Source organism: Mustela putorius, unplaced genomic scaffold (assembly GCF_011764305.1).
Source record: "Mustela putorius furo isolate JIRA1106 unplaced genomic scaffold, ASM1176430v1.1 tig00004007_pilon_pilon_pilon, whole genome shotgun sequence".
NCBI lineage: Eukaryota > Metazoa > Chordata > Mammalia > Carnivora > Mustelidae > Mustela > Mustela putorius.
The window spans coordinates 2,559,034-2,582,013 of record NW_025422145.1 but is presented as its reverse complement, the minus strand read 5'-3'; the positions used below and the strand labels follow the sequence as shown (position 1 = coordinate 2,582,013).

At 42.9% G+C, this 22,980-nt stretch overlaps 1 long non-coding RNA gene across 1 annotated transcript in view; it reads left to right on the top strand.

The window, feature by feature from the left end:
* The window catches only part of LOC106005589, a 180,391-nt gene extending 158,636 nt beyond the window's left edge, over positions 1 to 21,755 (top strand). Inside the window, exons 2-3 of the long non-coding RNA XR_001179059.2 lie at positions 8,729 to 8,909; positions 21,599 to 21,755. This is a non-coding gene — a long non-coding RNA (uncharacterized LOC106005589). The remainder of the gene's footprint in view (positions 1 to 8,728; positions 8,910 to 21,598) is intronic.
* The last annotated feature ends 1,225 nt before the right edge of the window (positions 21,756 to 22,980 follow it).

Here is a 22,980-nt window from a genome sequence, read left to right as displayed (position 1 = left end):
TGGATGCACACAGAAATGAGACCAAGCCTCTTCCCTGTAGGAGCTCACCTTCGCATAGAAGAGATAGTCTGGTAAACAGATTAAAACAAAAAAAAAGAAAGACAATGTGAAAAATGCTAATTAGAGATACAGAGAGTTCCCAGAACACAGAGGATGGAGTGACAAAATCCACCGGTGGCAAAATGAGGAGACTTTGATCTGGGTTTTCAAGGATGAGTATGTGCTCTCCAGAGAAGGAGAATAACAATTATTTTGCCTCTTATGTGTTAGACATTTTCATGTCTTTTAAATTTTCATGCATAAAATTTTTCATTTAATTTATTCCTAATGAGAACCCTGAGGAAATAGACATCGATACAGATGAAGACGCAGGCTCAGAGAGGTTAAGCGACTGGCCCAAGTTTACCCAGCAGGGAGGAGTGAAGCCTAGATTTGAACCAAGGGTTTTCTTTTCTTTTCCTTTTTTTTTTTTTTTTTTAAGATTTACTTATTTGAGAAAAAGGTCAGGAGAGAAGGGCAAAGGGAAAGAGAGTCGTAAGCAGACTCTCAGGACTCCGTTTCATGACCCTAAGATCACAACCTGACCCAAAACCAGGAGTTGGATGCTGAACTGACTGAGCCACCCAGGGGCCCTTGAACCAAGGGTTTTCTGATTCAGTCCCCTGGAAGGGAAGGATTGCAAAGACATGGTGATATGAAAAGGCCTGGGCACACTTTGAACATGTTTTAGGAGCACATGACCCAAGGTCACATTGCAGGAAAATCTTTCTCTTTGGGGATATAGGCCCTGGTGATGGGGATAGAGAAATAGATCTGGAAGAAGGTGGCCAGTGGGTAGGTGGGGATGGGACCCAGCTGGGGCTGGAGTTGGCGGTAAGTAGGGGGAGTAGTGATGGTTGTCTGTCTGTCCATTTATAGAGGTATGTTATGGGTGGAGGTCGAGTTTATAATGTTTGTGTTTATAATGATGTGTGTCGTGAAGAGTACAGGGCTCACACGGACCTTCTTTTGAACTCTGCCAATTACCAAGTGCATCACTTCGACAAATGGCTCAGCCTCTTAAAGCCTCAGTTTCCCCCACCCTTAGAGTTTGGGTATTTTTATAGTATCCAACTCAAAGAGCCATTGACAGGAAAAGCAGACCGTGTATGTAAATTGCTAAACAACATGCCTGACGTCTATTAATTGCTTGATAAGTGTAATTGTTATTATTAGCGTTACTCATTTTCTTGGCAGGGTGTAGGCCCGTTTTCCCAGTGTACCTATTTAGGGAGCTTTAAGGACAGTCATCATACATTCTTGACAGGGTCTCTGTGTGTATCTGTGCAATCACGTGCTTTGGATACAGCTGTGCTCTCCAAGGGCCCTTGGTAATTAATGCCGGGCTGCTGGTCTCCCAGGCTATTTCTATTTGTTCTGCTGTCTTGTAAGGCCTGCCTCTGCTACATAATCATTTTTGCAGCTCATCTTCCAGACCTATTAAAGCAAACCCACGTTCATCTGCGTCTGCAAGGCAGGTAGCCCTGAGAGCAGTCACTGTGGTCACATGCGACTCATCCCCTATGTACAGGGCCAAAGTAGCTAATGGGACCTCAGTGGTAACAGAGTACCGGTTTCCTGGATTGCGTTCGCCATGCCCTTGGTGTCATGCCCAGTGCTGAGTTCCCATGAACCTGCATGCAGATGGTGATATGGCCATCAACTGTGTGTCCTTGGGTTATTTCCTTAAATTCTCTGAATTCTGTTTCTGCAACTGTAACACAGGGATGGTATTCTCTATCTTGTAGGGAAGCTGTGAGTATTTGGATAATGTGTTTAGAACATTCAGCATCTAGTAGATTTTTAGTAAATGTAAGCAGTTAAGGTTGCTCTGCATATCCATACACTAGACTTTGAATTCCAAAGGAAAGGAACTATGTCCTGTTTCAAGGATTATTTATTTATTTGACAGAGAGAGAGAGCACAAGCAGCCAGAGTGGCAGGCAGAGGGAGAGAGAGAAGCAGGCTCCCAGCCGAGCAAGGAGCCCAATGCAGGACTCAATGCCAGACCCCGAGATCATGACCTGAGCCGAAGGTGGCCACTTAACCGACTGAGCCACCCAGGTGTCCCCTATGTCCTGTTAATATGTGTATCCCCAACATCTATCTCATTTGTACATATATGCATTTGTTGAATGAGTAATCAACTAAGTAATGTCGGAGTTATTTCCCCCCATTTTACAGATGAAGAAATGAAACTCCCAAGAGATTAGCAGGTTATCTAACAGGACAATCACCACGTGGAGGAGAAGGGATTTGAATTTGATTTCTAGAGGACTCCAAAGACCATGTTCAGACCTCTGAAACATCAAATTTGGTTCTTCTAGATTTGGGTGACAATTAGAATTTAGCATCTTAATCTCATTCAACTCCACTTTCTTAAAGTGATGTTAATAAGAGTAACATTTCCCAAGCATCTGTGCACCAGGGACCAAGCTAGATGTTTTATAAACATTACCTTATTGAACTTGCAAGCAAGCAACAAGCCCTGGATTCCAATTCCAGCTTCTTGAATAACAAGCTGATTTTTAAAATTCTCTTCCACACCTGCGTTTGCTTTAGCCAGAGATGTGGGCTCAACATGGGATGAATCTCTGAGATGAAGGATTGCTAGCAGACTTGTTACAAGAGCTCAGGCAGACAAACCCGGAAAGGCAGACACTGAATCAGAATCAACATATACGTGATGGTCTCCTTGAGATGGGGTGGTTTCTCCCTCTCATATCCCACTAGGACATGGCTGATCTCCATTTACATGCCGGGTGATGGGTATTTCCTGAGGCAGAATAATTTATTTAAACCATCAGGTGCACAAATCAGATTTCAGTTACCATGAAAAGTACATTTTATATCCATTTCTGTAGAAAAGTCAGAGAGCACAAGCCTTGATTAACAATTCTCTCACCTGCACCACTGTTGTTATTTGAAAAAGTCCCAAGGAGACTGTGGCGGTTTTCCTTGATAGGAAGAAAGTCCTTGTCAAGTGCCGAGCTGCTCGGAGAGGACTCTAATTCAGGATAACTAAACTGCTTTGCACTGGCAATTCAGAAAGATAATTACCGGACATTGATTTACTCTGCTTCCTTATTAAAACAACTCTGGTTTTCGTGCAGGGTAGAAATGTACCCAACTAAAACTCTTGATTTTCCAGATTCCCTTGAAGCCAGGAGACATGCCTCATGCCCTATGATACAGATACAGCGGAGGAGGTCAAAAATAGTTTGCTGGGTAGAGCTTCCAGGAAAATTTCTTTCTTGATAAAAGGGAGAAGATGTCCCTTTACTCATTACTCTTACTGCTTCTCTGACTGTGGAGACACACACACACACACACACACACACACACACACACACACACATTTCCTGCTTGATGTTACTTATATCGTGGCTATGGAGCCTGGGAGCAGAGCAGACCATGAAGGAAAGCTAAGATAGCTGCGGGGAAGCTTGAGAACTTGTGATCATTGAACCAAGTCAGGAGCCTTCTTGTTAGATGAAAGGAGGGACCTATTTGTTAATTGGCTATTGTACTACTTGCGGCTGAGAGCATTCCCATATGAATTATATGGCTTTACTGAGGCATGTCTTACAAGGCCTACCACTTAGAGGAGCCTTTCCTGGTTCCCAAATCACTAGGGTGTGTAACCTCGAGTAGGAGTAGGTGTTGAGGAGAACCCGGATCACCTGGCCCTCATTTCCTGCCCTGGCCTAAGAGTTTTATTTTGGGGTCTTTGAATGAACCTGAGTCTAAGGCGAGATTCAAGCTCTCTTCCTCCCTACATTATGCATCAGGGAGCTGAAAGGTCAGTGGGGCACAGACGGGGCCCGTGAAGGAGAGCTCTGACAGTGTCTGGTATGGATGGAAAGCTTGGAGATACTTATCACCCTTTTAAGATATGTGACTTTCCCAGAGGGAAGGCACTTGGCTTTTTATTTGAGCTCTGAGGGTGACGGATCCAGAAACCAAGCAGTATGGTGGAATGTAGGCATAAGTAAACCTGATCATCTCTGAGGTGGATTCATCACCATAATCTTTGAAGAGTATGTGGAAGTTATTCCTTGCTCATATATCACAGTCCTTGCTTAGTATCGGAAGTTGGGTTTATGGAGGTACCTAAGCCAGTGAGAACCAGTATGTTAATTGGAGAACTTTAAAGGATAACAAATGATGAAATGTGTCTGTTCTACACCACTGACTCTTAAATAGATCTGGTACATCTGTGCAAGGAGCTTTGGACCATTTGGAAGCCCTTTGGACCATTTGTAGAACCACCAAATACAGTTGTCTAGTTTGTGCACTGTGCAAAGCCAAGTGGTTCCAGTTGCATAAAATGATCATATGTGACAGCCTCCTGGGAAGTGCCTGGTGATTTTAACTATCTGTGATGCTCATCGCATCTTCTCTGGAAGCCACCCTCATTGCCTTGCTTTTTTCCTCTATTCCTATTTATTCATTCATCTTCTAATTCACAAATAATTTTTTGAGCCCCTGTTCTCTTCCAGACCCCTTGCTAGAGACTGAGAAAATGATGGTGAGAAACAAGCAGATGGGTCCTATTCTTATAGAGATTATGCCTAACCAAGAAGATAAATATTAATTAGTTACAGAAATAAATGTAAATTTGCAGATGTGATTAGCACAGAAAGGAGAGGTATTTCATCCTAGGAAAACTTAAAATGTAGTTTTCAGCTGGTTTTAAAAACCCAGGGATCCCTTGAGCCGCAGTTTGAAAGACTAATGGAAGTTACTGGGGCAAAGAGAAGGAAAAGCAAAGAGAAGGAAAAGGTGAAGGAACAATAATAATAGCATGTTCACAGTCCTGTGGTCAGATGAGGTTTGCTGAGTACCAGGGACTGAGAGGAAGCCAGTGTCACCAGTGTGGTGTTGGAGAGGCTCACTCTAAACTTAATGCAGCCATCTGGTTTTGAAAATCTTTTTGGGCCTACTTCTTGCCAACTACCGTGGTGACGCCTCCATCTTACCTCTTTCACCTCACCCTCATCAGAGCCCCCATCGTCCAGCTCAGTCAAGTGACCCCAGAGGATGGGGCCTCATCTCTCACCTGCCCTTGAGATTCACAGGATGAGAAGCTGGGATGTAGCCACAGCACTCTTCTACTCCCCGTTATCCAAAGAACCCAGGGCTCTCCAAGCAAAATATTACTCCTGCAGATGGGACCAGATGGACCGTCCAGATACTCTCCATTTGCCATCTCAAGTAAAACACTAAGATGCTACGAAAATAAGCCTGGCTTTTCCACTCTTGCTCCGTATCTCAGCACGCGGACCTCAAATTACTTCCATTGCCAATCCTTTCAGAAAATGAACAGTTGAAAGAGCCAGGAGGGAAAGGAGGTGGGAAAAAAGAACACATGGGCTCTTTCTTAAGAAATCAGAAGGGCAGTGGGCGGAGGAAAGGCCTATGTTCGTTCCATCGTCTTGGCATGGCGGTCAAGAGCATGGGCTTTGCTGGAACCAGGTGCTCATCCCAGCTGTGCTACTTTCTCTCCATGTGATTCTGGGCACAGCCTTCTACTGCTCTGAGTGTGTTTCCTTGACTCCTAAAAAAAAGGATAACTATACTTACATTCGAGAGTTGCTTTGAAGATGAACTTAGATAACACATACAGCACTTAGGCATGCGGTAGGTACATTGTCAGTGATCGTCGCTGTTCTTATTTTACCATTAACAAGTATAAGGAACAAAAAGGTAGACTTGCACTTACCAGAGCAGAAATTATAAAAAAAAAAAAAAATTGCTGGAGCTCATTAAAGATGATATAACAATCTTCTGGGACTGTCAGCATTTTGGATTTCAGACGTTGAAATATCAACAGGATGACCATCTGTCAGGGGTGTTGTAGAGATTTCTACTTTGAGCGTCCTTCTGTGAGGGATGGTAGAGAATGGGCATTTTATTAAATCATTAGGGATTCTCCTTAGCTACCAGATGCTCTGAAGTTTTACTACTGTTCCAAGAGTTTACTCACACACTGATCTTTGGAGATAGGTAGGCGTCATTCCTTCTGTCTGTCTTATGAGATAAACCTGAAAGTTCCAGATGATAGCATTTCTTGGGCTGGTGAAAGATCCTCTGACTTTTTAATCTGATGTTGTTTCAAACCTCTGTTGATGGGGATGATGTCCGGTCAAAAAGTCAGCTCTTCTTATGCCCAGAACATGCTCCCATTATCTCAGTGTCATTGGGAGGGCCTGAGCTCTTCTGGCAGACAGATCTGGGTTTGAGACCCTCTGTGCTGGCTGTGTGACCTTGAGTACATTGTTTACTGTCTCTGATCCCTATTTCCTCATTTATTAGAAAATGATATCTGTACATGAGTACTGTGGTTCGGGGAAGGTTTAGAGGTAATGTCTACATAGCACCTAGCATAATATCTGACATAGCGTTTGGACGTTTAGACCCGGAAACTGGAAATTGTAACAGTAAACCCGATAATAATAATTACTACTACTGTTACTGCTACTCCTTATTCAGTTTATTTTTTAAGCTATAAAAAGAGCTGCTCCGTTTGAAACAGGCAGCCACAGAGAAAGAATATCCTCCACCGAGTCGGGGAAGGAATGCCGTGGAGAGATGCGAAAGACTTGATCTGCAGAAGTTTTGGGCTGTGTGAGTGTGTGTGTGTGTGTGTGTGTGTGTGTGTGTGTGTGTTTATAAAAGTGGCAGCCCTAAAAAGAAGTTACAAGAGTAGCTACCAGGGGAGAAACTGATCACAAAGCCAAGTGTAAGCAAGAATTATGCTTTTCTTCTGTGCTACGGCAGTGCGCACTCTCTAGGGGCTGGTTTTCATTTGTAATCTGAGTAACTCAGTCGAGCTGCAGACAGCCAACCTTGCATTGATTGGGAACTCTGCAGGGGAGCTCAGGCACCAGCATACCCAGGGACCGTAGTTTCGCTTATTAGTTATCACTCTCCACAGTAAGAGTGTGTGTGTGTGTGCGCGTGCGCACGCACTAGCATCACACTAAGACCGTTATTTTACGTCTTTTTGGGACCTAGTGGAGAGAACTGCTGATCCGAGCTCTGTCCAAATGTGACTTCTAGCAGCCGAAGGCCACGTCCAAAGGGTGACCCCAGTCCTCTGTTAAAGTGCCTGCTTGAGAAAGCTCAGTGCTGCGGAGGGATTTACTGTTTGTCCCTAGCCAACACCTGAAATAGGTCCCTGACCTTTCTTCCTTAGGCAATCTACCAAAAAGGTCTTATAATTGCGAATATATATCTCTTAAAATTCAAGTGTTTTCCTTAAGGACCTGAGAGCCTTTCATTTTGAATGCAGTGATCAGAAGGATAGGACTTCTGTCTCCCAGTGTCTGCAGGAGAGAAACCGGACCTTGATGACTGCCAGCCAGCAGACACAGCCCTTTGCATTTACCTGACCAGCCCTTTGTAAATTTCCTCTTCTCTGACTCAGCTGAGCCCCCCACTTTCCTCCCACTCACCTTCCCTTTAAAACGCCCAAATCATCTCTGCACAAATGGAGCAGAGTCCCGCTTTTCCCCCTGCTATCAGTAGTTATCAAATAATATAGAAAATTAAATCTGTTTTCACCACTTCAATTAATGTCCAGTTGTGTCTATCCGGGCCTTGGAAAGGCTCTCATAGGGCAGGGTGGATGCATTTCTCTGATGTCTGGTCGCCGGCAGAGGGTCAAGGGAGGTTTCTCTTCTTTCTTTCCTTCCTCCCAAACGAGAGACTGCCCCATCCCCTTGTTGCAGCGCCTGGATATTAAGACAATGGGCATAAAATGGGAATGATAACCATACCTGCTTAACGAAGCTGTCTTGAGGATTAATTAAGTTAATAGAGCTAATTGACCTGGAGAAACAGCATTTCAGACTCCTCACCGTTCCCTTGGAGGCACTATGGATTCCAGTAGTCTCCTAGAAGTCTTACAGCTCTCAGGCCATCCTCTGGGGATGTTAGGGAATGTTCTTGGGGGAAGACGAGAGACACAGTGCAGTTATTTTATTGAGTACTTAAATATATGCCAGGTATGGGGCAGGAGACTGTACTTCCTTTACCTTGGGCAGGTCTTCAACAGAACTCCTGTTTATAAAGTAAGGGGTTGAAGTGTTGGCAGTTTGGCCACAAGAATGTATCTCTTCTCCCTCCTTAAATTTCACTGGAGAGGTAGCAAAAAAGGAAGGGAGGGAGGGAAGAAGGTATTATCTTACAAAGACAAAGAGCACAGGAGAGGAGAGCAGACCATGAGAGATTTAGGTGGATTCTGGGAAGTGGAAAGCAGGAGTTGATGAGTGACATCGACAAGAAGAGATGCGAGCAGAGCAGGCTTTCCGAGGCCCAGGCTACTAGGGAAGGTGGGAATGAGTTGGGATTTAGAAGCTTTATATGGATCTTTGACTCTCCAGGTCCCCTGCCGCTCTCCTGACACAGTCAGACAACCACTTCTCCTTCCACCCCTCACCCCTGCCACAGAAGTGGGATTTTTGTATTAATCCAGGAGACATGCCCAGGACTCTTGGGCTCAACAAAGACAGCAGACAGTTGAAAAGAAAAGTGAGTCAACCCTAAGGTCCCTCAGCTCCCTTCTCCTCACCCAGAGGCCATCTGGAGAAAGTGACAGGTCGATGAGGAAAGATATCAAGGTACTAAAATATTGTGGTTCTCAAATGAATAGGCTGACTCCCTGCCTTCTCGTCCTACACAGAATTTCGTCAGGCAGCTCCCTGCCCTCACATGCATGGAACTCACAACGGCTTCCTAGAGCCTTGATCTTCAATCTGACCACCACCTCTGTGCAGGAAAGGTCCAGTCTGAAAGAGGAAGACCCAAATATGCGAGAAACAAGGCAAGCACAAGAGAAATCTGCAGTATTTCAATATGTGGAGGTAAGTATTAGAAGAATCAGCTCAGGCAGTGGAGAGTGGCTCCCTGGGGAGCAGGTTCAGGAAGAGGGAGGGGTGAAACTGCAGATTTTCATTCTAAGACTTTCAGTACTCTTTGATTTTTTTTCAATGTGTATATTTGGCAAATATAAAATTTAATTTTAGGATAATAATCTTACAAAGAAGAAATGTTACCATTGAACAGAGGAGTAAACTGAGCCTCAGAGGGTAAGGTGACGTGCCCAGGTAAATCAGAGAAGCAGATTCGAGCCCATAAGTGTCCATCTTAGCACAACAGGATGTTTCTGTTTCTCAGGAGCAGTTCCTTGCTTGCTACATAAAAATCAGTTAAAGAAAACCAGCCTCTGACAGATAATATTCCCCTTATGAGCCTCCTATGAGGTCAGTTAGAGGGAGCCGGGTGTGCAGTAAACCCTTCGAGTCCCTCATTAAGGCAATGAGACTGGGGGCCGTGGGCTACTCCCTGCATGATTCCAGGTACGATGTGGCCAAGACGGTTATTGCTGCAACTCAATATGGTGGCCCCCGAGGACTGCCCCGGAAGACAGCAAGGAATGAGAAACCCACGGCCTTAAAATACATTATTGATGTCTGACTGCACTGGGAACTGGGGAGTTTGAAGGCATTCTTTTAGAGTTTGTTTGCTGTTTCTTTCTTTTCTTTCTTTCTTTTTTTAAAAAAATCTCTTTCCCTTTAAAATAAATAAATAAATAAAATGGGTTCCATGCCAGAAATCCAAATCTCTATAAGCATTACATTGTTTCAAGCATTTAGCAGGAGTTTCTGTAGTTTGGGCTGCCCCGAGAAATGCCAACTGCTTATTTTCTGTGCTGCCATTAAAGTCAGCCATGCAGGGCTGCTCTGAGATGCAGCTCTATGTTTATAAATACAGACAAATTAAGAGGGAGAAAGATCGGAGAACTCAAGTACAGTTGGGACTGATATCGGGGAATCTGAAGATTGGAGGCTTCCATTATCTCTTTTCATGGAAAGCACCCTTAGCCAGGCCAATTTGGAACACTGGAAGTTCTTTTTTCAAAGGCCATGTCCTCTCAGAGGCCTCCTCTGACTGCTCACCTACCCAACAACCACGAGATAGCTTAGGTGGTTAGCTCTCGGCTTCTGTGGAAGCCCCCTCTAACTGTTAGCACTAACTGTTTAAATCGAATCGTTGGCTTATTTTACCAGCTTCCTTACCTGATCATGTTTGCAAGGGGAGGGACTGTGCCTTTCTTGTGACATAGAATCGCTCATCACCTGGCAGGGTACCTGGCACACAGTGGCCTTAATAATATTTCGTGATAGGCCAAAGGAATGGAATGTTGTAACTCAACACTACATTCTCCCAAGAGATTTTTTTTTTTTTTTTATTTTTCTGAGTGGTAGGGTCCACCTTCCCATCCTGACTTAGAATAGCTGAAACGTGACATTCACGCAGACCACAGTCTTTTTGCTGTCATTAAAAAAGCAATCCTAGACAATGTACGTGCGTAAAGCATGCAGAATCTAACACATGTTAGAATGACTGACACAGTTGCAATCTGGAGAACAGTCACCACTCCCTGAGTTGATGCCACTGAACCTTTTTTCTGAATGGATCTTGTGTGTGTGTGTGTGTGTGTGTGTGTGTGTGTGTGTGTGACAGTATCCAATCTCTCAGCTTTCCAAATCTTAAAATTAATCATGAAGTTTCTCTGCCCTGCCTGACTTAATTCTACATTAAGCTGAGTGTACCAGGACCTCTGTTTTGATATGTCTTTGATCCTGTCCGTTTTCACCGGCCTCAGGTTTCAGCCATTGAGAAGGGAGTTTAATTGTTCTTGTTGACTACCATCTTGTTCCTCTCCTCTTCTCTGTTTTTCCTAAAATAACTAGAACACTAAGTTGTTAAATCATACAAGTCACAGTGGAGTTTAGCCTAGGCAAAAGGTTGTGAAGCTAACTTTTTCATAGCTGAGATGCCAAAGAAACTAAATAGTGCCCTAACATGGTTGAGGAGAGGAATGGCTGGCTTTCCAGATTGTTGTGAGCCTCCCACAGCTCCTCGTGGCTGCAGTGAGACCAGGACGTAAGAACTGCAAGGTGTTTTGGTGGATGTACGTTCTGACCACCTCATTTTATAGTTCAAAGGCTCGCAGACGGGAAGTGAGTCACCCCTAAGTCAAGCAAGTCTCTTTCAGCAATTGGAGAACTAATTTGGGAATGGGAATAATATTTAAAAATATTAATTACTTGTTTTCATCTTCTACCACAAGAATCGTGTTCCCAGAATGCCATTGTACCAATAAAGCCCCAGGGAAAATGAGAAAAAAAAACCCTTTTTTAACCTCAGAGAAGAATAGGATAAAATTTAAGTGAAATTCTCATAAGACAGGAAGGGTAGAAATCCCTCCTTTTTCTTCTGGCTCAGAATGGGTTCAGCTTATTAAGAGAGGCTATTGGGAGACACATGGATCCTTCCCTTCTCTTTCAGGATCAGGCGTGGAGATAGGTTGGGATTTGCGGACTTGACTCCTTCCAAGCTGCCCCTATATTAAAATGGAAACTTCGATATCAAGGTGATAGATAGGTCCATAACAAGATTGCGAGGAAGAGGGGGAGAGACAGACACATAGAGACTCAAATACCATTCCCAAGTGCTACTGGAGTCCCATGTCGTATAATGAACCAAGAAATTTCCCTGTACATCAAGATGAAAGAGGAAGAGGGTAGATAAGAGTTTCTTATCTAGGAAGCTTCCAGGGTGAGGAAATGACCGTGCTACCAGGGGCCACTGTGTAGGATTCCTGGAGCTTGGGACCACGCTGAAATCAAGTATATCCAGCCCAGTATGGTCGAGTCAGAATCTGGGTTCTGAAGAAATGAGAAGACAGTTTCCCGAATTCAGCAGCCCTAGACTTCTCTGTCAGGTCCTGATCGGTGATTGGTGACCAGTGACCAACCGGGCACAGTGCAGGGGAGCAGAAATACAGAGGCACCCAGGGTCATCTTCTTCCCCTCTCCCTAGTGCCCAGAATCTCTCAGGAATGATCAGGACGAGAGGAAGGAAATTGGGAAGATCACATTATCCTTTAAAAAAAAAAAAAAAGGAAGTTAGTTAGTTTGAGTTTCCTATAATAATTGTTTACATTATTTTTTAAAAGATTATTTATTTATTTATTTGACAGAGAGAGAGAGATCACAAGTAGATAGAGAGGCAGAAAGAGAAGGAAGCAGGCTCCCTGCTGAGCAGAGAGTCCTATGTGGGACTCAATCCCAGGACCCCAAGATCATGACCTGAGCTGAAGGCAGCGGCTTAACCCACTGAACCACCCAGGCGCCCAATAGTTGTTTACATTATTGAATAGGGCCAAGCTTACTGTGTTTTGGACTAAATTTAGCCCCCTACTTCCATTTACCTACTGATCTACCAAAGGAAGGTGGGAATTCTTAAAGAATGTGAGACTAGTCATAGAAGATAAGTAAGGTACACTTTTCTTTACATACCTCAATGTCATGGGAGCACATTTGCAACCCAGTTACAAGTTTTCTGTGCTATTGCTCAGCTTTCTCTCTGCTTTAATTCAGTCTGGTGCCAAAGGCAGGTGTTAACTCAAAGACTTGACTTACTGGTGAGCCATGGGTATCTTATGGTGTTTGGAAAAGGAGAAAAGTAGAAAAGGGTCACTGATTCAGCCTTTTTGTGAGTGATGCGCTCTTTCTCTTCCATGAGTAGTGGGCACGATGGGCAGTTCAGCAAAGCCTTTTCTTCCTAGTTGAAGGACAAGTTCACGTTTCCTTACAATGATATCACTCAATGTCACTGCCATAGCAGAATGATAGCATTGTTCTTCAGTTAGAGGGGGATTTAAAGATTATTTAACCAAACCCCTTTGTCTCATAGGTGGGAAAAGAAAGCAAGGCTTTGTGAGATAAGGTCATTTGCCCATGATCACAAAGAAAGTTAGTGGCAGAAGCAAGGCCAGAACTCATGTGTCCTAAGTCCTAGTGTTCTAGACCAGTCTGCCCTATACTTCGCAACCTTCCCTGTACTTAAGAGATCTTACCAAAAGAAAAAAACCATCTGGTACACACAAATGGAAGCATTTGCCACTGATGGACAAGAGGCTGAACTTGGATGGTTTTGGGGAAATTTGGAACTGTCTGACCTCTGAGGCTCAGTTCCATACACTTTTCCCTTGAGCTCAGGCATATCCAAAACTTGATGGGAGGAAGAAGTAGCACAGTCACTGGAACTTGCAAAATTCCAAGAAAATAGTGACATGTGGATGGCAGGAATCACAGTGTTCTCTTTCTTCTCGAACGGAATCCACAGGATGCCAAAAAGACAAATGCATTTTTTTCTCCTCCAAATTATTCCTCCTACAAATGCTAAGTATCTCCATCTGGGAGACATTTAACATTTCAAGCAGCTCTTGCTGATCTGTGGGAGGAGTAGCCACATATCAACCGCCTCCCCAGAATAACTCCCCTTATTGCTGCAGGAGCTGCCAAGATCCAGCCCAGACAGGAGAGAAACAGTGTGTCTGGGAGGCCCCAAGTTAGACAGCAAGAACAACCGAACCCCTCATCTGAGGCCGTCCACGCTTCTGTCTTCAGAGGTGTGTTTCGATGAGGCAGAGTGCAAATGTCATTGCCTCACTCTCCTGGAAGGATGGAATTCCAGAAAGAATTTCATCCGTGATGTTCCCCCAGATGACAGTCTCATGTTTCTTCTGGCACCTTAAGTTCATTCAGATACTTACAGGAAATCACATACATTTCCTGATAGGCTGAGTGAAAACACGACTCATAAAAGATGGCAGTGATGGGAATATCTGAGTTCTGAGTAAGATCCAAGAACTTGTCTTTACCACTACCCCTTCTGCTCTGCTTCAATTTGCCAAGTCCAGCCATGGGGGAATGAACACCAGACTAACATCTCCAGGCCACTAATCCTGCACTTATCCATTTGCCCACTCTCTGTTTGTTATCTACAGTGCGGTGGTAGCTAAGAGGGAGCCAAGCGTGGAGGAGACACATGGGTTCTATCATCACAGGGTGCATCCGTTAATGGGGAAGGTGTGTAAAATATGCCCACACTGGGACGCTTGGCTGGCTCAGTCAGTTAAGTGTCCAGCTCTTGATTTCAGCTCAGGTTGTGATCGCAGGGTCATGAGATCAAGCCCTGTGTTGGGCTCTGTGCTGGACATGGAACCTGCTTAAGATTCTCTCTGTCACTCTTCCCCCTCCCAACTCACCCGTGTGCAAGTGCATGCACTCACTATCTCAAAATAAACAAAATAAAATATATCCACAGGTATCACTAGACAGGTAGAATTGTATGGGAAGTCCTGATAAAGGATTGTAGGAACTGGAAGAAGTCATTGCTAGCTGGAAGCCAGGGAGTCTTTATGGCGTCCGTGGCGTTTGTCCTAAGACCTTTAAGGAAGATTAGAATTTAAATGTGTAGAAATTGGTTGAGTAAAGGACATCTCAGGTGCATAGAACAGTTTGAACAAAGGCAGCTCAGGTCATAAAGGTGTCCTAAAGCTGGATTTCATTTACTCCTTCCTGCCTTCCTTCATTCAGTGGAAGTGTCATATCCTCAGCCCGGAGTACGCCCAGGGTCAGAGAGCTAGGACCCGGGCATATTAAGATGCATAAAACATGACAAGAGTTGGACCTAGTGGGTGAATCAGAGAAGGTGAGGAGAAAGTGCAGTGTAGGACAGCAAGAGCAAAAAGCGAAAGACCGCAGGAGACTGGAAGAACAGAGGCGGGCACTTGCCTCCGGCAGGAAAGGCCAGGAAAGACTTCCTCCTGGGGAGGGAAGCGGAACCAAACACCAAAGATGGAAGGAGAAGTACGTTTCAAGGAGCCCTTGGCTCGGGCACAAGCTCTGCAGTCAGACTAGGGGGCAGCATGCCAGGTGGGTAGGTGGCGAGAGAGTGGAACCTGACCAAGGTGTTTGCATTTTCTTAGCACAGGAGTTCCTCCATCCATTCCTCTATTTATGCCAGTGCTGTGGAAACAGCAAGGTTGTTGATTCACACCACTGCCGGGAGTCCCGCTGGCAGCCGGTGACAGGTGCGAAGGTCTAGTTCTGCAAACATGCAAAGCTACAGTCTACCCCCTTGTTTGTCGGTATTCCCTTCCCATTTTATGCTGTTGGTTCTCTTTCCTCCATGTGTGGTTCTCAGTCACCAGTGACCTCATTGAGAACAGGAAGGAAGCCCTCGGAGCAGCCAGCACAGGGCTGAGCCACATAGTAGATGTTCAGTGTGTACCTGATGGCATACTGGGCTTGGGGCGTGCATGTGTGTGTGTGTGCGCGTGTGTCGCTGAAGGCGTGCTACGTGTGTGAGTCTCTGTGGGCTGAAATTCAGGCTGGTTCTTATACTTGACAGATTAAAATATTTCTCCAGCTTTTATCATCATTGCTGAAGCTTTCTTTATATATGCGATTCTTTGTTCTCTCCTGTAGGAATGATACTTTATTGTCCAGGAAGATAATCTTCTGAAAGAGAGACATTTTCAGGCATGTGTTTATATGTGGTCCACATCAGTGACTGGCCACCTGAACACCTGTCACCAGATGGTTTAAAAAAAAACTATATATATATATATATATACACATATATATGTGTGTATATATATACACACACACACATATATATATATATATATATGTATGTATGTATGTATATATCTCTCTTTTAAGTTGTGGGGGAATTGTGGTATTTGGTAAGTCCCTGTGTATCATTTAAAGGATAGAAAGTATGACTTTGTACTAAATGATTAAAAGTATTCTTGAGTATTAAAGAGAAAGAAAAGTTAAAAATAAGGCATCTGGTGTTGCTGTTAATATGATGCTGTATCTTTGTTTTCTTCTCTGGATGTGGATGTCAATGTGTGCTTTCGAAAATTAGGATTGGATGCTTAGATACTGACTTCCAGGATGCATTTTAAAATGAGATAAATAGCATGTAGACTTTAAATCCAATTATGTGAACATAATTTTTAGAAGCTGCATAGTCTGACAACCCAAGTCTTGGGGGGAGAATGGGCATTTATCCAAATATGCCACAAATAAATATGGAATTTCTGCTTTGGTAAGCTGCAAAGGAGATGCTCTTAGGAAAGAGTAGATGGTAGGGGATTTGACCTGGAGATCAGGCAAAGCTTCCACAAGAGGCTGAGGAATGTTTCAAATCTAAATGATAATTCCAAGCTATCGCCAGGCAGGGATGGGACAGAGATGGCCCAAGAAGGGATTCTGTGCCAAATCCCGCCAAAGGGTCTTCCCAACAGAAGACCCTTTGGGGGAATTCTGTTTTCTACCTGATTTTCACTACTATTTGTAGGTCTTTACATTGCTTCTGGCCATCTTATTGAACTTTTTGGACTTCTGATTATTTTCCAGTTGACTTGACTGTGTTTTCTAGAGCTACGGTCTTATCACTTGTGACTAGGCCTGATAGCAGTGGTGATTTCAACCTTTGCCATGTGTCAGGCCCCATGCTAAGGGCTCTGTCTGTGACTGCTTGTGGAATCCTCACTGTCCTTTATGGGGCGGGTTCACTGCTCTCAGACACAGGAAACCAACGGTCATACCAGCCAAGTATTTACCACAGTTGCTAGTAAACAATGCAGCTGGGATCCAGACCCAAGTCTAACCCCAGTGTGTGTGTGTGTGTGGGTGTGCACGCGCGTGCACATGCACGTGTGCAATCTGGCATTAAGCCAACCTTTTAAAAAAATTTTAACCTTTTTAAACATTTATATTTGATTCTGTACCCTTATACGAAAAGTCAAAGCATTCAGGAATTTCTATTTTATTAAATAGGGAATTATATTTTTATTGTGGAAAGAATGCATAACCTGAGAGCTACCTTCTTAACAAATTTCTAAGTGTCCAATACCATGCTGTTATCTGTAGGCACCATGTGGTCCTGAAGATCTCCAGAACACATTCACCTCGTGGAACTGAAGCTCTAGGAGTTGAATAGCAGCTTGCTGTTCCCTCCTCCCCACAGCCCCTGGCAGTCCACATTCTGCTCTCCCTCTTTATGAGTGGGACTCTTTCAGATGCCTCATATGAGTGGAACCGTGCAGTGTTTGGCCTTCTGTGCCTGGCTTATTTTGCTTACCATGACCTCAATGTTCATGCATGTTGTTGCATGTGGCAGGATTTCCTTTTTTCCTTTATTTTTTAAGGCTGAATAATATTCTGTTTCATATATATATATATAATTTTCTTCATCTGTTTGTTAGCTCTTGGACATTTAGATTGTTTCCATATCTTGGCTTTTGTGAATTCTGCTGTAATGACATGACAATTCTTTGAGATCCTGATTTCGGTTCTTTTGGATAAACACTCAGAAGTTGGATTGCTGAATCATAGGTAATTCTGCCTGTAATTTTTTTGAGAAACCTCTGTTTTCCACGGTGGTTGCACCAATTTACATTCCCAGCAGTGTGCACCAGCTTAGGGTTTCTTCACATCCTGGCCAACACTTGTCTTTTGTCTCTTCGGTAATAGCCATCTAACAGATGAGATGTGATGGCTCATTGTCATTTTGATACATAACCTAATATTTTGGGTTTTTCACTTGTCTTTTTAAATATCTAAAGCATTGAAAAGTAGGGACCTTTGTTTTTTGTTTTTGTTTTTTAAAACTTATTATTTGGGGGCACCTGGGTGGCTCAGTCATTTAAGGGGCAGCCTTCAGCTTGGGTTGTGGTCCTGGGGTTCTGGGATCGAGCCCCCCCACCCTGTGTGGGGCTCTCTGCTCAGTGGGGAGCCCGCTTCTCCCTCTGTCTGCTGTTCCCCTTGCTTGTGCCCTCTATCCAGTAAATAAATAAATTAATTAAATGTATTATTTTTTTATTTTTTAAAAATATTTAATTTATTTAAGAGAGAAAGAACATAAGCAGAGGGAGATAGAGAAGCAGAGAGCCCATTGCAGGGGAAGTGATGCTCCATCGAGGGACCCTAAGATCATGACCTGAGCCAAAGGCAGATGCTTAACTGACTGAGCCTTCAAGGGGCCCCAGGACCTTTGTTTTGCCAGGACTTCAGTGGGAGTGTTTCTGGGTCTCGTAGGTGGGTAAAGCATCAGCTGTTGAGATGTGAGAGCCGTTCTTTACAAGATTAACAAAGTAGTTCTTTATTCCAAGATGAGTCAGTCAGAGATGAATACACAATTTTGTCAAAAACCTTGAGGTATTTGATTATGGTCTTTCCTCTTTGACCCACTGGGTGTGATGAATTACGTTAATAGAGTTTTGAATATTAAATAACTCCTAATAGTAAATCATCCTTGGTTTCCTGGAGTAAAACCTACTGGGTCATGGTAAATTATCCTTCCCAAGCTCAGCTGAGTTGCCCTTGCTGGTATTTTATTTAGCGTGTCTATATCTATATCAATAAGGAAGATCGGACTGGAGCGTCCTCTTTCTTCAGCTGCAGTTATTAGGTCTGAGCAGACTCATGCCAGCCCTTATGCCAGCCCCACTAAAGAAATTAGGACACATTTTCTCTTCTTATTTCTTCCTAACCTAACATGGGACTTACTTATTATTAAAATGTTGAAATACTTAACATTTAAAATAACTTGGGCCAAGTATCTTCCACTGAGGTGATTTTTATATGACTTACTCCAATTTCTATCAAAGTTATACTTGCATTTCTGAGTCATTTTTTTATCGTTTATATTTTCCCAGAAGACCTGTCAATATCATTAAAAATTTCAAATTTATTTGGTATACAATTATGTATTTATTTTACATTGCATTATCTTCTAATTTATTGATTTGTAGTTTTTTAATTCTATTAATTCTCCCTTGTGTTGTGAGGCCAACTAAAGCACGGGTCAGGAGTGAGTCATGGGTAGGGCGGCAGGATTTTTTTTTTTTAGATTTTATTTATTTATTTGATAGAGGGAGATCACAAGTAGGCAGAGAGGCAGGCAGAGAGAGAGGAGGAAGCAGGCACCCTGCTGAGCAGAGAGCCCGATGCGGGCCCCATCCCAGGACCCTGAGATCATGACCTGAGCCGAAGGCAGCGGCTTAACCCACTGAGCCACCCAGGCGCCCCAGGGCGGCAGGATTTTGATCCCTCCTCTGCTGCATGCTCTTCGGTTCATCAGTTCTCCTCAATTTCTTCATTTGTAAAATGAAGATAATAACAGTACCCTCCTTGTATCTTTGTTAATGAAACCACTGTCAGGCACAGAACTCACAGTATTTGCAATTATTATGGTTTCTCATCTTTTTTTTTTTTTTTTTTTGATTTTTTTTTTTTTTTTTGTCAGAGATAGAGGGAGAGAGAGCGAGTGAGCACAGGCAGACAGAGAGGCAGGCAGAGGCAGAGGGAGAAGCAGGCTCCCCACCGAGCAAGGAGCCCGATGTGGGACTCGATCCCAGGGTGCTGGGATCATGACCTGAGCCGAAGGCAGCTGCTTAACCAACTGAGCCACCCAGGCGTCCCAGCTCATCTTTTTTTTTTTTTTTTTTTAATATTTCTGTTGACAAAATAGCATTCAGGTTTATGTAGTCACCATACAGGTTATTTGTTTTCTTAAATTATTGAGTTTTTAAAAATCTCCCCTTCATGTCTTTCTTACACTTTTCTCAGTTTTCACTTGCTGCCTTTGAAAAAAAAAAGTTAATGTGCTTTCCTTCGTTCATTTCTTTTCATCATTTCTTGCTTAATAAAATTTCAGGCTAAACTCTTGGACCATCACATTTTTGTATTCTATTTTCTCAGATAAGTTATTTCTAAATAATATATAACCAGTGTTTTAATTTTCTCTTTAACCAACATGTTATTTAGGAAGGAGATTTTTAATTTGTAAAGGCTTGGACCTTTCTAGTTTTTGTTCCTTTATTTAGATTTTTAAAGAGTGTTTTCCATTATATATGCCCAGAAAACTGTGATTTTTTTCTATATTTTGTATACTCTGCTGTGTTTTCTATATATGCTCAGAGAACGTGACCTAAATTACCACTTTTTGTTTTGAGTACGTGTGACTAAATATTATATAGATTTAGGAAATTGTATTAATTCATCTCTTGAAAGAAGTTTCATCATCTTCTTGGCATAATATTTAGAAGTCTGTTCAATCAATATCATATTATTGAGATCCCTTACATCCTTATTTATTTTGGTCCACTTAATCTGTCGAGAACTCTGAGTGTTAAAATCTCCCGGCACCAAAGTGTTTATATCATCTGCCCTTTGCATTGCTAGTAATTTAGCTCTAGGTATTTAACGATTTCAGTAAGTAAACATTTATGACTCTTGGTGTGCCTTGTGCATTGCGTATTTATCAGAGTAAAATAATCTGTTCTATTTTAAGATATTTTACTTGAATCCTACAGTGCCTGACATTCGTTTTGCAGTCCCTGGCTTAACTTTTGTATGCAGTAGACAGGCACCTCTTTGCTTATTCTTTTGCATTGAACCCAAATAAGTGATTTTATTTTAGGTCTGGCCAATGTAAACAGAATAAGGCTGGTTTCAAAGTTTTGACCTAATCTCAGAGTCTCTGACTTTTCCTTAGGGAGCTTAGAAAATTTGCATTTGTTGTCATAACATGTTTGCTTGGGTTTATTTCTCTGATTTGTTTTCTAGTTTCCTCAGTTTTATTAACTGTTCCCCCATCCTCCCCGCACCTTTTTTTGTTTTAACTATAAGTGGCATAATAATGAAGTAGTTAAAAATGAATCTGGATCAACCACCAGCTCTCTAATTAGCTGTGGGCATTGTGTCCGGTAACCGAGAGTACAATTTGAGGTTTACAGATTACCTGGAGTGCATCCAGACAAGTGTGGTCCCAGTAAAAGTTGCAGCCTTTTGCTACATGAGGAACAGATGAGGAAATGAGATTGGGGGAAAAGTTGAAGTGGTGATTGCTCTGGGGAGAGAAGACAGAGAAAGCCAGGAGACAGAGACAGAGATTAGAGTGATTTTATAGAACTTCTGGATCAGAATTCTAAACAATATGTAGGTCTCGGGAAGTCAGAGCTATGGAAGAAATTCCAAGATTGGACTTTGTTCCCCCATGAAGTCACGAGTTCACAGTCATTAGAGATGTACAAGAAAAAAAAAAAAGCTGGACAACATCAGAATGCACTTTAGCTGATGCATATTTTGAGCAGAGGCTGCAACTTGTTCAGATTGTTCAAAACCCTGAAGATCTTTAATTACTTGGAAAATCATGACAAGATTCTAGTCTCTTAACTTTGTAGTCTTTTGAACTTCTTAGATGAGAGTTCTGATTTTGATTCTATAGAATAGCTTTCAAAACAAAGTCCCATGCCCAAACATCCCATATGGATGTGTGGTTTGTATGAAGATTTATCTCTGTACGTATCTACACAGACAGGGTTCTTAACCCCAGCAAAATATTAGAATTGGCTGGGGTGCTTAAAACACACCAATGTCTAGTTCTTATTCAGGGTGTTTTGATTTAACCTTTCTGGGTTAGAGCCCAGAGAGAGTGTTTTGTTTTTTGACACTTTCCTCAGGTGATTCTAATCTACAACCAAGTTAAGAAACATCGGGCATTGAGAAGGTTACCATGAAGTTCCCATTGGGCAAACATGGCAGACATTTTTACATTTCAGGCCACAGCCCCCTGTTTTGGGTGGGAATTTCTCACCTCTGTCTTTCTATCCATGCAGCTTTGGAGGTATTGACCCGTGGATCTGGGTCGAACAGGACTCTCAGACTTCAGCCTCACGTTCCCTAGGACTTTGCAGGAGGCTTCCTTGTTTCAGCTGGATTTGAACCTGGAGAAGCTGGGAGCTCCCCTGCATCCTAAGAATGAAGCTTGCAGAGAGAAAGGTAGGGTAGCAATATGGACAGAAACTGAGCCTTGAGTTCTGTCACACTGTGGTCATTTCACAGATTAGGAAACTGAGGCTAGGTGAGACTTGTTTACTTGTCCCAAATGTCAAGGAGATAGGGTTTAACTCCATGAAGGTCAGATTTCAAAAGGGAAGCAATTTCTGCTATAAGACCCCACCACAACAAGCAAACGTGGCATCTCCTCTAAGTGTGAGAAAGGACAAATGTGGAAACTCGCAGGTCTGAGTTTGAGTCCATCAAGGAGATATTTTGCTCTTTTGGCAATGCCTGTGTTTGATGGGATAAACACTCATACTTTTGTGTCTTGGGATAATTTACAGGTTTTGTCTGCTTGGTTTTTGCTCACTATCCACCGACAGAGTAATAACTCTTTCAAAAATGCTGATGAGTGTCTCTACAATTGTCCTTTCTTGGAGTTTTTCTTTGGGTATATTCTTGCTGGTTCCCCAGATACAAGTGCATAGCAGAGAGAGGGGAAGTTATGGAATGCACTGGAAAGATAGGGAAGAGAGGACAAGGAAACTATCAAATGTGGACCATGGTGTTTTAGGATGGTGTGTTTTATATTTTTTAGAAGAGCTTCCCTGAGCCATTCTAGCAGAGTCTAAGAAACCCTGGCAGATCTATTTGGGCTGGGGGATCTAGGACATAGGAACAAGGAACAAGGTGTACTAAATCCTTACTGTGTAAGTGACAGGAATGGGATTTGATTTTCAAACACAGGTGCTTTGTTACACTCCACGCCTGCAAAGCACTTCTAACTCCATACTGTTCCGCTTTGCTGATAACCAGAGTCATTATGAATTTTAAGACGATGAGAGTTATCTTGAAGGTTATCAAGATTTTCTGTTCTTTGGGTGATGTTTATCAGGCTAACCTTGGAACTGCTCAGAAATGGCAGAGCTGTTCTCTAAGGTGGGAAGCTGTGAGTATGGCCTGAATATTTCTTAAAAAAGAAGGAAGGGTGTCTGGGTGGCTCAGTTGGTTAAGCAGCTGATTCTTGGTTTCAGCTCAGGTCATGATCGCAGGGGTAGTGGGATCGAGCCCTGGGGTCAGGCTGTGTGCTCAGGATGGAATCTGCTTGTCCCTCTCCCTCTGCTTTCCCGTGCTTCCTCTCTAAATAAGTAAATAAATAAAATCTTTTTTTTTTTTTTAAAAAGGGAGGAAGCAAAACAAACAAAAATATCAGATTCCA